This window comes from Leopardus geoffroyi, chromosome C3, assembly GCF_018350155.1.
Source record: "Leopardus geoffroyi isolate Oge1 chromosome C3, O.geoffroyi_Oge1_pat1.0, whole genome shotgun sequence".
Classification (NCBI taxonomy): domain Eukaryota; kingdom Metazoa; phylum Chordata; class Mammalia; order Carnivora; family Felidae; genus Leopardus; species Leopardus geoffroyi.
Window position 1 is genome coordinate 128,030,184 of NC_059338.1, and position 16,093 is coordinate 128,046,276.

General features: G+C 39.6%; 1 protein-coding gene and 2 long non-coding RNA genes across 13 annotated transcripts in view; 2 read left to right on the plus strand and 1 right to left on the minus strand.

The window, feature by feature from the left end:
* LOC123586027 overlaps nucleotides 1-7,297 on the plus strand; it is a 24,444-nt gene extending 17,147 nt beyond the window's left edge. For all 3 annotated transcript variants that reach the window (XR_006706555.1, XR_006706553.1, XR_006706554.1), the window contains 2 exons: nucleotides 5,163-5,268; nucleotides 7,066-7,297. This is a non-coding gene — a long non-coding RNA (uncharacterized LOC123586027). The remainder of the gene's footprint in view (nucleotides 1-5,162; nucleotides 5,269-7,065) is intronic.
* ZFHX4 (zinc finger homeobox 4) overlaps nucleotides 1-16,057 on the minus strand; it is a 186,616-nt gene extending 170,559 nt beyond the window's left edge. For 2 of the 4 annotated variants that reach the window (XM_045454830.1, XM_045454827.1), the window contains exon 1: nucleotides 15,526-16,055. The gene's annotated coding sequence lies outside the window, so the exon portion shown is untranslated. Of the gene's footprint in view, nucleotides 1-13,176; nucleotides 13,447-15,525 lie in introns of those variants that run through there. The other 2 variants (XM_045454829.1, XM_045454828.1) reach the window with 2 other exon arrangements.
* LOC123586025 overlaps nucleotides 13,459-16,093 on the plus strand; it is a 43,347-nt gene continuing 40,712 nt past the window's right edge. For 3 of the 6 annotated variants that reach the window (XR_006706546.1, XR_006706551.1, XR_006706550.1), the window contains exon 1: nucleotides 13,866-14,073. This is a non-coding gene — a long non-coding RNA (uncharacterized LOC123586025). Of the gene's footprint in view, nucleotides 13,662-13,807; nucleotides 14,074-16,093 lie in introns of those variants that run through there. The other 3 variants (XR_006706547.1, XR_006706548.1, XR_006706549.1) reach the window with 3 other exon arrangements.

Genomic DNA, 16,093 nt, shown 5'->3' on the forward strand with positions numbered 1-16,093 from the left:
ACCATTGAATATTTGGCTTCAAAAAGAGATTTACCAGACTAGTGAAAAACATTCCACACATATATTTATCTCATGTACAATGTGAAGATAGTATATTCTAACATGTACATGTGTTTTCTCCTTCTTTATCTATTATATAAAATGCATTATTGAACTACTGATACTTAAGTACTTAAAAGAAAAGCAATTGTATAATTATCTGTATTTCATGATTCCCAAGAATATGATCTCATAACAAATGTAACAGCAAGTGTAATAAAGTGAGTACATTCTTACTTTAAAAAAAAATGTCATTCTTTGCAGGCTAAACCTACCATAATTATCTTTATAAAGCTAATTACAGGTCAGGTATTCCAGCAAACATTCTTATTCTCTGAGCAATGATTTCAATGATTTCAAAATAGTTTTAATGAATAAAGTTATATGCATAAATTTTAAAATCACTACCAAGTACCTCTTATTATACAATACTCCTAGAGTCTACAAAATATAAGTCTCTTTTTCTACCGCTTTGTAAATACTTTAAGTCACTTTATATTATAAACCACATAGGACTAACATACTAGAGAACATAAGTGGAATGCCAAGTTTTCTTCTGGATGAAATATTGGCAAATTTATGTTTGATCCTTAAGATTAGTTGGTTATTTTATTTCTATTATGAAGAGCCCTTTGTTTGTTTGTGTGTGTGTGTGCGTGCGTGCGTGTGTGTGTGTGTGTGTGTGTGTTTGGCCTGAAAGTTAATTTGACTGCTGTCCATAAGTGAAGTGAGCAATTCAGTAATTAACTTTTGTGTTTTAAATGTATGAACTTTAATTAGATTTCATTATAAACAAACAAACGTCAACCATAATTATAAGCTCCTTGGTTTACCCACATATTATCCCTTTTCAAACAAACTTGATGTCAGACAAATTAAAATCAAGCAGCCAGCAATTTTGAGTTGAATTTTACATGATCTGCTGGTAACCTGATTACTTTAACTTCAATATCATTACAGGAAAAGTATTTCAGGAAAAATAATGACAAGAATTCCAACAGGAGACAAGCTTAATTGTATTGATTCAAAAGATGCATGTTCATAGGAACCATGTTGAAGGAATAATGTTATCTCAAATCTACAGTTTCTATTAAAATGAAATTGTCCAGCATGAAAGAGGCAATTAAGATTAGTGTCTGCAGAACTAGAGATACTAAACTAACTAAATAATTATCTGGGCCCAATTATCTTATACTTTAGGTAGCAAAATACCAGTGTGGAGCAACTATAAGGCATGAGGTTTGCAGGTTTATTTACTGACTGGTGTATCTATTAGGACCAAGAACAAGTGGAGCTGTCAGGACATAATGAAGGTAAATGATTAGTTAGCACCAAGCCTGAACTCTTCTTCAATGCAATAAGAGTTAATTAAAGTTTACCACCAAACATCAACCAAAGCAGGATGTTGATCAGGTTTCAGCATTAAGTGCAAACAGACAATAGTTGGCAGCAATTAGTGCAGCTATCAAATGACATGCAATGATAATTATACATTTAAAACAGCTAAAGAGCTGGGGGAAAAACTAATCAGCTTCTTTGACGACAAATACTCAAAGGGCAGGAAACAGGTATCAGATTATTTCACTTTAACACTGTAAATCAATCGAATTAAACAAGAAAAGGTTGTATGGGTGCATTATCTGAAAGAGAACAGTTCACTGGATTCAAAATGAAATAAATCTGCTAGTATTGGTCTATCAAAGATAAGAACTTTTGTAGCCAAAGAAAATAAGTTACTTTTCAATTAAAGTTTCGGAATGAAGTCTGTGTAAAGGAAGTTTAGCTTCTTAGTCTTGGGTAAATTCAACAACGCAACAAGTATTTCACCATAATTACTATTACTTAAATGAAGCATTAACTTTGACTTTAAAATACTATTCAAAAGTACATTGTGCCTGAATCTTATCTTTGTGTACCCAAATATTATCTCCCCCAAAAGCTTTCAGACGTTAAGATCAATTTTTTTTTTAGTGCAGCCAAATTTAAAACGAAAGTCATATATACATATTTAGTGTATGTTATTGCAAGTCTTTCCTTGATGTTCTTCAAATCCAGGGCTTCAATCTTGCTGAAATCAATGAACCTGAATGAAACACATCCCTTAAAATAACGGTTATGTCACCTCACTCTTTTCCATAGTTCCCGGCCTGCATCCTAGAGCATAAGTCTAGAAATACACCCGTACTCATGACCCCACCTCTCCAGCTTCCCAACTAATTCTGTTATGCTAAGGATTTGTACACAGTGCTGGCTAATCCCAATATTTCCCTGGAGCTAAATCTAAGCCATGGCTGACTCCCAGCACAAAAATGTCTCTCTCCAAAAGCCCTTTAGCCCCCTTCAGCACTCATACACTCATTGGTCCTGACATTTTCACTTCAGCCATGACAAATGAGCTGATGACTCTGATGTGATTGCATGGGAGGATGGCTTTATCTAAAGATATATCATTAACTCTCATCACCATCTCCTAATATGGCTCTTCTGGGTTAATGTGTTGTGAAAATTTGAGGAAATTTTTGTGTAAATATATGCGCTTTAAGTAGTAAGAGACCAACTTCATCAAAAGAAGAAAAGAGTAGCCAAAGTGGACAGGATCAGGGGAGGGGAAAAAAAAGACTAGCATTAACTAACTGTCGCTCTGGGGATTTAAGTAACTCTACTCAACCTCTGCCCCAGTGCAAACCAGCCAGCTGACCGTCTCTTAAAGGTCCCTTCTCTTCAACATGGGTGGCTGGAGCACAGCGTCACTTGTAAGTTGGCACAAATAAAGCTTCTCAGATAAACATGGCTAATCAATCTGCAAGCCCAGGTCTTTATTTTTCTCCCAGTGTAGTACGTATTTTATTCTTGAACCCTTAATTTCCCATGTTATGAAATCTCTCTAAATTCATTTTAATGGGGAAAGGGATTGTCAAAGCCCATTTCACTCCAAGATCATTGTATTCTTCAATTAGAAGGAAGCAGTATTTTTCCACCTACTATTAAATGTGAAACTTTTCAAGTTGCAAAGGAGAGGGGAAAAGGAAGCCTTTCCATTTAGCATAAATATCACAATCTTTAGGTTAAGTTAGAACCCAAGTTCCAGTTACGTAGTTCTTGTTATGTATACTATGGAGTTTACAGAGTAGATACTTGTTATAACCTCTTCTCTCATTTCATCTGAGAACACACAGCCAATCAGAGTCAACTGTAGCATAACAGACCTCAGGAAAGGAGGTCAGGCTTTGAGGTAAAGTGCTATTCACTCTTGGACCATGCAAGGAGCTCTTTATTCCTGTTCTTATTGGCATCAGTCCCCCTTACTAGAGCAAGAACAAAGCCAAGTGCTCGTGTGAGGTTTATGAATAAATCAGAGGTGAGCCACTGTAAGTGCTGCCCATGATTTCCTTGTTGACAGTGAGCACTTAAACAGGCTTCTATGACCAGGGACTTCTGGCAAACCATAATGATTCCTAATCTGCACCCTGCTTCATTTCAAGAACTAAATGACCCACCCTATTTTTCCTGCAAGTTTTCACCTTTCAAGCAATTCTTGTCCTATCTCAAGCAGCTTAACTTTAAAATCCCAGAGCAGTCAGCTTGTGCTGTGGTCATCACAGAAATTGTACCAGCTGAAAAGTCTTCCTTTGCTTGGAAAAATTCCACAAATGAAAATATCTCCAACATAACAGAAATTATTCTCACATTAGTATTATAGACTCTTTACATATGGCAGCAGCTAATTCCACTAAGGTGAAAAATACGAAATGATCTGCAGAAGGGCACATACACATTAGATCTGATCAGCGAGGCTCTGTAACTATGTGATGTTTCCCAGGAATTTCTCTGAGCTTCAGTTTCCTTATGGGTTAGACAAGATGATTATGCTACATCCCTTCTGACTGCAACAATCTATGGCTCTGCTAGAAAAACCCATTCAGATTGCACTGAAGATAGTGTTCCCTATGGAGTTTTCCAAGACAAACCCAGATGTTTTCAAGGTTGTTTATTTCTTTTCAAGAAGATCTCAAGAAGAGAGGCAGATTCCAGTAGAATAGTAAACTGAAGCTTTCTGTGTACATTTTTAATGAACTATTATTCATCTTTTCATTCATTCAACAGACATTTTATTAAGCACCAAGGATTTGCCAATAATGTCCCCCCCAATACAGTGATTAAACAGGTGGTTGCTGCCCTCATGGAGGCTGAAATTTATTTGGAGGAAACACTTAAATAAGCATCATGAAAAATGCTGAGATGCTAACTGTTTTTCTTTCAGTGAAATGTATCATTTCCTTATCAGTACTCAATAAAGGCTTAGCTTTATATTAATGTATTTCTTATCAAGTCCAGGGCCAGTTATAAATGACCAGAATACAGGCAAGGCACACATTTTGTTTTTAAGAAAAATTTTAACAAAGATTTTGAGCCACACACATTAAGCAAAAAGCAAACTCAAAGCTGAAAACTTATGATCCAAGTACACTTACATTTCCCATAACAATACAAATAATAATTTTAAATGTATCTTATATGTATCACAATGGGAAATTATTATGAATTTTAAAAAGAAAGTCCATAATATAAATAGATTTTTGTTTTTAGATAGTCCAAAAATTGTATTATAAATTTATTAACCCTTGTCATGAATCTTATCATCTTTGAGCCTGGGTACTCCTCTAATGAATAATGCATTATTACAAAAAGATAAAGGATTGTGATGTCCTCCAACAACAGATAAGCCTGCAGTCTCATAAGTTGGCTATAAAATCCCTCAAGAAAATTGAAAGGTTTAAGGTTTGTACAGTATTACTGGATTATTAGTAATTGGATCTCTTCTCTAAGTGGGTATGAATCTTGATCAACAGGGTGCCAATGTCATAGTATCTATACTCCTTTCGTCGTGTATCAAAATATCAAAATACCAAAAACATGGAAAGGTATTTCTATGGCATCTAATCCAGTTTTTGGAAATCCTCTAATTCAAAGGCTTTCAAACAGGCTGGGTCAACAAGACTGAAATAAACACTGTGGTATCGTCTATTATTGCATATAATGGACAGTCTGGAATCTTGAGTTCATGTAGATAGACTAAGGTCTGAATTATTTAAAAACGATTCCTGCTCTAATTTGCTTCTTAGAAAAAGACCCAAAAATGCATTAAACGTCTAAAAGCCCTCCAAACCAAAACAACCCATGATGATGGAGTGGTAGAGGTGGAGGACGGTCCTCCTAGATGTCATCTAGGTATGTGTCGATAAGAATATACCTTTTATGCATACCCGTTTCCCAGTTTCTACTTGCATCTGTTGTAAGAGAGAGGGCATCTGTACTCACAAGACCTATGTAGACTTGCTTTATCAAATCCTGTTCAGTCGAGTATTACATCAAAACCAGCTATTGAAAATAAAGAAAAAGGGAACATAGGGTATCGGGCCCTGTCACATTTACTTATTTTGATGTTCACAACACTTTAATGTTATGTAATCTCTACAACAACTCTGAGATACAAATGAGGACATTGAGGCTTAGAAAGGTTAAATCATTTGGATAAGACAATCCATTATAAGAATTTAATTCAGGTGTCTCGTAGCTCTAACACAATTCCTAATGGTCACTGAGTGGTCAAAAACGGAGTGGATTTTCAAACATCTAAAGCCTAAGTCAAAATAAACTCATTTAAAGAGGAATCCAAAGTAAACAGAATCAAAAGAATGTCTGTTTTTTACTGTCATTCTCTGCACTATGCTGTCTTTAAAATATCACAGCCCTGTCTTCATTTACTTTCCCTACACAGAATAGAAATCTTATTCTTCAAAACACCATGTTCATGATTATTAAGCATACATTTTAACTCACTGAGGTCATCAGTACTCTTATGAATCATAAACTCATCTGGACCATTCAAGTCTGACCTCCTAATTAACCCAAGAATATGTTTACAGTCACAGTGATAAGATACCATCCAGAGTGTACTTGTACTTGTATTTGTCTGCACCGCACATTTTCCTTTTCTTCTCTATTTCCAAGACCCATTCAGTCACATAACAAACCCGTTTCCAAGCAGCCAATATAGCTGTGTGACCATTGGTCCTAGAGTTGGGATATCTGAATTCTTGTCCTGACATTTTCCTACCTTGCTTGGTAATTCAATGATCATTTCTCCTGAATTCAATATCCCATATTTTAAAATGAGCTGGCTGAACTGAATAACTCTAGGGTATTCTCAGGCTTTAGCATCTTGATAGTTTCCAGTTGCCTTACAAACCTACCTGTTATTTTCTGTTGTGGTCATGTTGGCCAGCTCTTAGAAAATGAAAGGAATTTAGTCTACAGAGAGAAAATTTCACAGGCTACCCTTAGGAATACATCTACATCTAAAAAGGAAAGAGAGACAGCGACATGGAAAGAGGGTGGGTGGGTGTGTACGTGTCTTTATACACACTCCTAGTTTGTATATACTAAACCAAAGATATGACTCGTTCTCAATTGAGCAGTAGGCTCATAAAATTTTAAGTATTACTTGCACTATTCCTAACTGTATGGAAAAAAGTACTAAGAACTGTATTTTAGAGAATCCGCATTAAGAAAGCCTTTCAGGTTTAATGAAGGTACTTTGGGAAAAGATTGGGCTTCTTCAATTTACTGTTTCAAGCATGCAAATTTTAAGATTCTCCATAAACTTCCTTCTTACAAAGTTTTGTTTAATTTTGTTTTGTTTTGTTTTGTTTTGTTCTTAACAGTACAACCAGGTGGCACACACCAGCTCACATGTTTTTGTATTTTAACCATTGTTAAAGCTATGGATTTCCTTTCTTCTTTACAGTGAAGGAAAAGAATTTTATGGACAGTTATAAAATGCATATTTTAACCGAAAAGTCAATTTTCCCTGGTTAAAATGATTTAGGACTGAGTAAATACTTGCAGAATGCTTTCTGTTTTTATAGCTAGAACACAACAGAACCTATAAACTCTGTCGTCAGAGGTATGTGTTATAGCGCGTACCATTCAGAAATTATCAACTGTGCACTGTTGTATCCCCAGGACAAGCAAACATGAGGAATGATCAGTCACCTAAATACATGATGCTGGTGTGTGAACTCCTGACCTGAATGACTAAAACACCTACTCAGGACTTGTCTTGGACCATCAGGGCATTATGACATATTAACCAAGTCAAGCTGCCCAATTCTTAAATGTTGTCTGTTTATTTTTTCAATCTCCAGAATGTTAAAGTGGCTAATTATATCAGAGATAAGTTGCTTGCCAAATAGGACTTCAGTGTCAGCCGTTTTTAAGTTGTGTGCATACATTCAAAAATAGCTCAAAATGGCAAATATTTTATTTCACTCACAAACCTTTAAGAGAGTAGGGGAGTGGAGAGCAGCCATTCCTGGACTGAGGATTGTATGTCAAACGTGAAACCATATCAAACTTTCAAGGCAACTTGTGAACCTCTGAAACTAGGGAATTAACAGAACATCAAATCCAGCAAGATCACAGGGGCACAATCCTTATGCAAGAAAATAATGCCATTGAGCCCTCATTAAAAGACCATTTCGTCCTTAGCCATCAAAGACTGTGAGTGCACTAAGATCTTGGTTATATCATCAGGGATAACGAAAACAAGTGCCAAGAGAAATTGTGCACTTTTAGTTCTCACATGTGTCCATCTGTTCACATATAAACATATATTCTGCTTTCTGTCTGATTCCTAAAATCTTGATATCAGAATACCCTGGGCTTTTGCCCATTTCCTAAGAATGCAGACATCACATAAGCTACTATTAACCCATGTGTGATCCACTTCCATGGTGGCTGGAAAGCTGCCAGTTACAACACATGGTGCTTGGTTAACAATGTCTTAAAATATAAATGAATTTATTTTTTAAATTAACACATTTTTCTTATGGAAATACCTTAATAAGCCCTTCTGCATGTAAAATAGCCTCCATGTGGATTTTTTTTTGTTCTTTTAAGACTTTTTGCAAGCATATCATAAAGTTAACCATAAAAGTTTCTGAAACAATCCAGAATTTCTTGACAAATTTTTAAAAGGACTCTAGTAAAGAATTTTGGTGACTTTATATAACAAAGATCAAACACTTTTCCTTTACAATATTCTGTACTCAAGAGGCAACCCTTATCCTTTAATTTACGTGAAAACACTTCTGATTTCCCAAGTTTCCATGTAACCATCTTAATAGTACCTCAGCAACTGAACTGCTAAAGTGTGATGAGGCCGACAGACCTTCTACACTCTGGGAAGAAAACAAGTTAGGTTAACCTCTGGTGGAATCTTTCAGTCCTGCTCTGGGGCAGCTTTCCATGGCTCATCTGTGGTGACCCCCAAACCGGAAAGAGCATGTTTAAAATGTATACCTATAAATAATTATCCCCACTGAATTTGTTTTACATATGTACAAAAGAATCAATTCCCACCTTTGAAGGTGTCTCAACACTTACAGTATTTTAACTGCCCTAATTATGGTTGAAGAAACATCATTAAGAGGGAGCCCTGACCATGTTGTCAACTGATAACCAGTTACAACTCTAACTAGTGACAAGAGAAAACCTTACTGCAAACGTCTCTGAGAACGAACATACAATACTTAGACACTTTATAAAGGACTTAGCTCAAAATGAAATGCACCATATACCTACAAGGCAACAGGAAGATGAATGAAATCCTCAGAAAATAACTCTGTATCCTGGTCGACGAACCCCTCCCAACCACAAGAGCTGACGGGCCACTTAAAACACTTAACATTGCCACAAGTGAGGACACACAGCTCTTTCCCAAACGAAGCATTCTACCTATTGAGAGCTATTTATAGCCTATGGGGGTGGTGGAGGAACACCATATAGTCCATCAACATAAATTAAATATCCACACCACCCTCGTGGCCACCTCTGAAGTAACTGTTTTCGACAGCAAAGTGCTGGGAATTCGTGACGCCCAATAGTCAATATTTGGCGAGGCTCGCATGTTTCTGAAAACTCTGCTACATACAAACCCCTGTTTATCATCCTCTAGCTGCACAATTGTCCTACATAGTACTTCCCAGTGACGATGAGAACACAGGGCACCTTATAAGTTGCTGAAATCTGAGCCCCTGCTTGTTTTCTCAAGTCCTGGACAAACATAACTTTAGAGAGAGCAGAGCATAGGCAGAAAGAAAGAGGGGCCAGCATTTTCATCTTCTTTCATCTCAGTCATTCAGTCAGCCATTCAGAACCCTATTCAACAGAGCTTTTCATTATGCAAAAAAATGCTAATCCTTTTCCGATGCTTTCACACTTGTATAAACCCCCATTCCTTCAACTGAAAAGCAATTATATCAGTTTACCTTTCTGTCAAAAACAGGATTAATATTCCAATAACAGAATCTCCTTTCTTTTCCTATCTTTTTGCTTTAGGAAACTAGAGATTATGAGTAGAGGCATTCTTAGGACAAGAATACGTTATTTTAAATATGACTGTGTTAACCAATGAATGGAGAAAAGGAGAATGATCGGAAGAAGAAAAAGTCCCCCAGCATACTGCAGAAACTCTTTTCTGTGACAGAACTGACCTTCCCTTTGCAGATGCCCAAAGAGACTGAGACTCACTCTGGTCTATTAATCAGAAACAAATTATGAAAGAATGTAGCTGGACTGGTTGACACTATCCTGTCTTGGGAGACTCAGTAACAGCCTGGTAACAATGTCCTCTTCATGGGTAATGAACAGCCATGACAAATGGGGCAGAGAAACTATTTATTTGCATATGCAAATTCTCACACAAGGGAAACATGTACAAACAAGTGTCATTGTAAGGTGGATTAGGCAAACAACGCTTTCTTTTTAGGACATTCTGCAGCCCAGAACATTAGTCAGCACAATTAAACCAGTCTCCATGGAGACTAATGAAATTTCACCATGGTATGAGTTAAATTAGATAGCTAGTTATGTGTTTCCACAATCCAACTTGAAATCCATTATTGTTTCAGAACAATACAGCAATTGTGCCTAGCTGATCTTTGCCAGCTCAACAAGCTCCTAAGTTGACAATTTGCATATGTTAATATAATTAAGCACTAATTACATGAAACTTGTACATATTCACATGCACTTTCCCTGGGCGCTTTTCAGTTTGAACCTTGGCCAAGTCTTTAACCCTTAGAATGGTCTGAGAGGATAGAAACTCTGCCTGTGGGTACAGCCCCTAGGCAGACACAGAAAGGCTCCTCATTTATAAACACAAAGCTTAACCTGGCTTCTCATATTTCTAGCAACAATGACAGAAAATATTTTGTGAGTGTGGTAGGGACCAGAAATGAGGGAAAAGGGGGAGTGGATTAGTCTTTAAAGACTTATAACGAGTATCTTCTCATAGAAAAGCAATAACATCCATTTCAAGAAAATGTTAAGAATTTGCTCTCACTGACATTGTGGAACCTTGGGAGATGAAAATGGTTTGACAACAGCAAAAATGGCAAGTAGAAAAGGAAAAGGGAGCATCAGCACCTAATGAGCTTTACATAAATATATGCAGAGGCAATTAAGCAATGTTAATTACTATGACAGCAGTTAATTGAATATAATTAGATATTTTAAGCCACTGAATAAAGCATAGTTAAGATTAATTTTATTGAGATTAATTGTAAATAAGGATAGATTAACTCTATGTTTTGACAGGCATAAAAAGTAGTTCTGCAAATTAAGCAGGAGCATGGCCACCAGTCCAAAAATCATATATTATTTTAATGTCACACCTCAGAATCATCCCCTCAATAAACATGACTTTTCAAACCCAAACAGACAGGAATCTTGAAGAAAAACAAACAGCTTGCAGAGATTAAAGAGCCTTTTGTCCTTTTTCATGTGCATTTCTTTTAACAGACTAAATTAAGCGAGTCTGGTGTACGTTTTTTAGGAAGGAACATTTCACACTGAATGGAAAAAATGTTCTATCACATATGAAATTCGTGCAGCTGTGCGGAACTTGGTCCAGATGGTTTTAGACTATAAACCACCACCAAATGATAGACAGTAGGCCTTCCCAAGATTATGTGATAAAGTCACAATCTTTTTTTTTTTTTTGACCTCCCCAATTTCTGCTTTGTATTATTTCCAATCAAATCTCATATTTTCTTTTACAAATGTGTTTCTCCAAGAGGGTTAAAAGAAACATTGTGCCCACTAAGTACTGGAAATAAATGTACAATGAACTGGAGAAGGCCTCCTTTAACAGTTATCAGCTAAATCATTCAGCCACAAAATGCAATGATAGCTATGACAACAATGTATGCAGATGACAACACTTGATTATTACTCTTACAAACAGTGGTTTCTGGAAATATTTCTTAGGAAAATACTGCTAAGTGAAAATCCCTCCCAAATACTTTCACACCAAGCCAATTCATGCATACTCCTTAAGGAAATTAACACAGTCCTCAAGAATGCTGAACAAATCACTAATAAGAAAGGAACTTCAATTGATTTTGAAATAAATCAATAGGTGATTAACATAATATTTTTAAAGCAGTAGAATGTGTGTGTGTGTTGCATAAACATATATATTATATTTCCAATACCTCTTAGCTACTAATCGAACAAGGGCTTTATGCTATTGAGCATGCCTCTATACTACCACACAACTTCCTTAGGATGCCCTTAGTCTTTATAACGAAAATCCTAAAATGGTCTGTGAAACAAGACTACGACAAGCCATTCTGCAGTGAAAGATTTTAAATCATCCAGCCTCTTCTAATAGACTTGAGACTTATTGAGGTAGAAACCATAAAAAATGAAGAAGGGAAATTTAATCCCTGAAATATTGATTTGCACATTAATATCATATAGGCAGAGGGCAATTTGGCTTCGTGGAAATGACACATTGTCGACCCTTGGTGAAGTCAGAGCCAATCTAACTGCTGAACATGTCTGAATCTCAAGAGTTATTAAGGGCTTCCCTTCTTGCCTTTATGACTTTTCTTCAGCCTACCAATGCAATCTTAAATGTATTATCTTTAAGAAATAATTGTAAAACCTCAGGGGTTTTCCAGTTAATGGAAGGGAGGCCAAACCACATCAGATTCTGAAATGCAACATTAAACCCTTGCAATCAACAAAACCACCCCAATTCTCATCCATCCAGTGGAGGATCTAATATTGTTATTAGAGATAATCAAATTTCATTGTGTAAATTTAGGCTCATGGTCAGAATGAAAGCAGTAAATTCTGCAATATTAAACAGCGATTTTCTCAGCATCCTTTATGCTTTCCTTTGCTGGTGCAGCATCTTTAAAAATAATCCAACTAGCTCAAAATTAATGAACAGATTTGGGCTCATCTACTAAAAACTGCAAAAGAGTACAATAGAGCTGAACATGTTTCCTTCATTTTTAACTTTTAGTGACAACTTTCACTTCCTAGACCCAGAGCCCAGTCTCCCTGTCTAACCCCACAGTTGGTGCTATTGCTTTGACTTACACAGCTGGTTTACCTGACCTTTCTTTGTTCCTTAGGTACATTTCACTTTTCAGATTTATGGTATTTCCCCCATATTTCATTGGCTCTATCTTCATTGCCATAAAAATGAAAACACTCAAATATGACTTTACTTTTTTTTTAATCCAAAAGCAACCAGCTATTGAATAAATACACAGTGATGCTCTCGCCTCAGTTTATGCCATAAATATTAAAACCATTAAAAAATAACTATATAAACCTTATGATCCCCACACTGAAGCCAGGTGCAAGAGGTTAAAACAGCTGGCTAGCCATCTTTTATTTTTGTGTGCCTTCCTGCTGATTGAAACCGCAAACGTTGAAAACTATCAAATATTCCCTTAAGGATTTTCTCTTTTTAAGACCAGGAAGGAAAAAAGAAAACCTTCATTTTCTGTAATATGCTCCTCTGTGGAGAAGAAAAACTCTAAAACACAATCAGTCACAAAGGTGGTGAAATAATTCCAAATATCTCCTTTCTGTTGTATTTAAACCATCATTTCCAACAACTTCTATGCACAATTGTTTTTTATTCTTCAGTTAGAAAAGAGAAAAGAGGGGAAAAAAGAAAGAAAGAAAGAAAGTCTGAGCTTGCTCTGTCAGTTTTGCCAGTAAATATAAAGTAAAACAAATGTTGATGGCACCGAGAGTGTTACATACCCGGGCTGTGTTTTTGCATTGCTCTCAATGGAAGCGATCGATGCCCGTGTCACTGTCGCGTCCCAATCGCAGCCAAGTCTCAGCCTTAATCTAAGCAACACCCGAAAAGGCAGCGGCAGCCGCAGCCTCTCCCTGACTCTTCCATCCATCCACCCAACTAAAAATATAATACTACATATGAGCTTTAACCACTCCACGTTTATAGGGATCAAGCCACTGAAAATCCAGGAGAACACAATAAAAAAAAAAAAAAAAAAAAAAAAAAAAAAAAAGAACCCTCCTTCTGTCTCTTGTCTCTCTCTCCTCTCTCTTCCTCTCTCCTCTCTCTCCTCTCTCTCTGTCTCTCCTTTTGCCATCTACATGATCCTTGATTAAACATGGAACAGAGTTATTAAAAAGGGGGGGGGGGAAGGACTCAAGGAGAGGAAATGCAACTGTCAGAAATCGGGACCGCCAGATTTCCTGGTGAACCTGCCTCTGTCTGAGTCAGTGTCAATCCACCATCTTCCGCCAGTGAACTTGTCTTTGGGTTTTTGTTTGGTTTGGGGGGGGTGTTGTTGTTGTGTGTGTGCTTTTTTTGGAAGGGGGGAGGGGAAAGGCAAGGTGGGGGCTGGAGGTGGGGGGGGGGAGTAGGGAGAACGTGTGTGTGTCTGTGAGTACGTGTTGAGTGTGAGTGTGTATGTATGTGTGTGTAGGGGTCGGGGTGGGGGGGGGGGGTCCGTGTTTGCGATCTGAACCTTTGGTACCTACAAGGAGAGTGTCTCACCGAACGGTAGCTAAGATCTCAGCAGAACCGCGCGGAAGTGAGGAGTCGCGGCCAAAGGCGCCCACTGGAGCCTCCTCTCCGGGCCGGACCCCAGCCCGAGCCGCGAAAGGAGCCCCCCGCCCGGATCACAGGTAACAAAAGAAATACAAACCAGTGCACCGTCTTCCGTGGGGGAAGGGGGACAGGATGGGTAACCCTCAGTAACTTGGGCATCGGCAGCGAAACTTTATACAATTCCATGAGAAATTTTATTATTTTTTTCTAATAGAAACGAGCAGAAAGAATGGGGGGGGGGGGGGGAGGAGGGTGTGAAATAGAAGTAGGAGGAAGGCGAGACCCGACGCATTCCAGCCCCTCTTCCCTTAGCTGCTCCCGGCCGGAAGGCGCACTTGATGCGGAGAGAGGCGAAGAAGGTGAAGTTCGTTTGTAGACATGGAACCTCCTTGGGGGGCCAGGGAATAAATCAGTTCTCACAGCGGCCACAGCCCCCCAATACACACACACACACACACACACACACACACACACACCCTTTGCCAAAAGGAAAGGAAAGATTCTTGACCCCGAGCCGCTGGCATCGATCCCTGGTCTAACACACACCCAGCAGCAAGAGCGCCGGGCGAGAGCTGCTGCCGCCTCCCGGGTCCCTGGCCCCGAGGCCCGGCGTTCCCGCCTCCTAACGGACCTGCCTCCCTTTCGCCAGCGCCCGAGTCCGCGCCGCCCGCGCCGCCGCGAGCAGCCCTCGGCGGTGCCCGCCTTCCGCACCGGCCGGCGGGGGTCTACCTGCAGCCCCAGCCCCAGCTAGCGCCCTGGCCCCCTGGACCCCCCTGCCCGAGGCGTTCGGACCCCGGGTCCTCCGCCAGTCCCGCGCGCTAAGCGCCCTTCGGGGAACTTGAGGGAGGCAAGGGTGGGGGTGGTAAGAGGAGGAAGAAGAACGAGGCTGAATAAGGGGGGGGGGGGCGGGTAGAGCAGGGACAGAGTAGGGGGAGAGGGACTCCAAGCCCCGCCGCCCAAAGTCCAAACTTTGGGAGGATGAGTGAGAAGAAAGGGCCATCCCGACCGGGCTGCGGGGGCGCGGGGCGACCGGGGACCCCTGGCAGTGCCCGCGCCGCTGCGGAGCTGACAGCTTCCCCGCGCCACGAGAACGCCACAGGCTCGCAGTGGAGACAGAACCCGAAAAGACAGAAAAAAAAAAGGAGAGAAAACTGCTCGGCCGAACGTGGATGATCCGCCACTGAATCCAAAAGTTAAATCCCAAAAACGCAGCCCCCCCCCTCCAAAGAAAGTGGAAAATCAGGTCCCTCAGTGCCCCCTCCCTCTTGCAGCGGAGCAAATCCTTGAGCCAAAAAAAAAGGGGGAAAGAGATAGAAAAGGGGGGCAGAGCGGAAGAGATGGTCGGGATGAGGGGATGTGTGCGAGAGCGAGCGAGAGCGAGCGAGCTAGGGGCAGAGAGGGAGAGAGGCGGAGAGGGAGAGAGCGGGAGCGAAATATCAAAGATTGTGCAAGATCAGGCTGGAAAGATAATCGATACTCGACCTAAATTTAACACAAACTACTCAATAAAAGTTAAAGAAAAAACTTACTTTCCATTTCCCCTGCAGTTCCTACTCGATCTTCGCCTCTTTTTTGTTTTGCTTTTATTTTACTTACAGCTGATCACATCCAAGTAAAACGAGAGGGTTCATTTAAAAAAAAATAAAAAAAATAAAAAAATAATCCTCGAACTTTATTGGGTGAAAATAAAAACGCTGAAGCAGAAAGTGGGGGGCATGGAGCGGTCCTCGGGGGTCCGGGAGGAGTTAAAGCATGTGCCGACCGCGGTCTCGCTGTTTGGTTGTGAAGGGGTTGGGAAAAGGAGGAAAGGAAATGAAAATCCGATATGTCTTTATTCTGCTAATTATTATCGTTTTAGCCCTGTTTAAAAAAATGGCTGATTAAGTTGAGTGCGCATGTCTTTGTGTGTCTATTCCCGATATGCACTCTGGGAATGAGAGAGGAGAGTGAGGGAGAGGGAGAGGGAGAGGGGGGGAGAGAGAGGTGTAATTAGTGAGGTGATCAACATTCCCCAGACTGCAAATGACGCGCAGCCCGGACTCGGAGCAGCCCGGGAGCCGAGCGGCTTCTAAGGCTCGGAGCGCTGCGGCGGGAGCC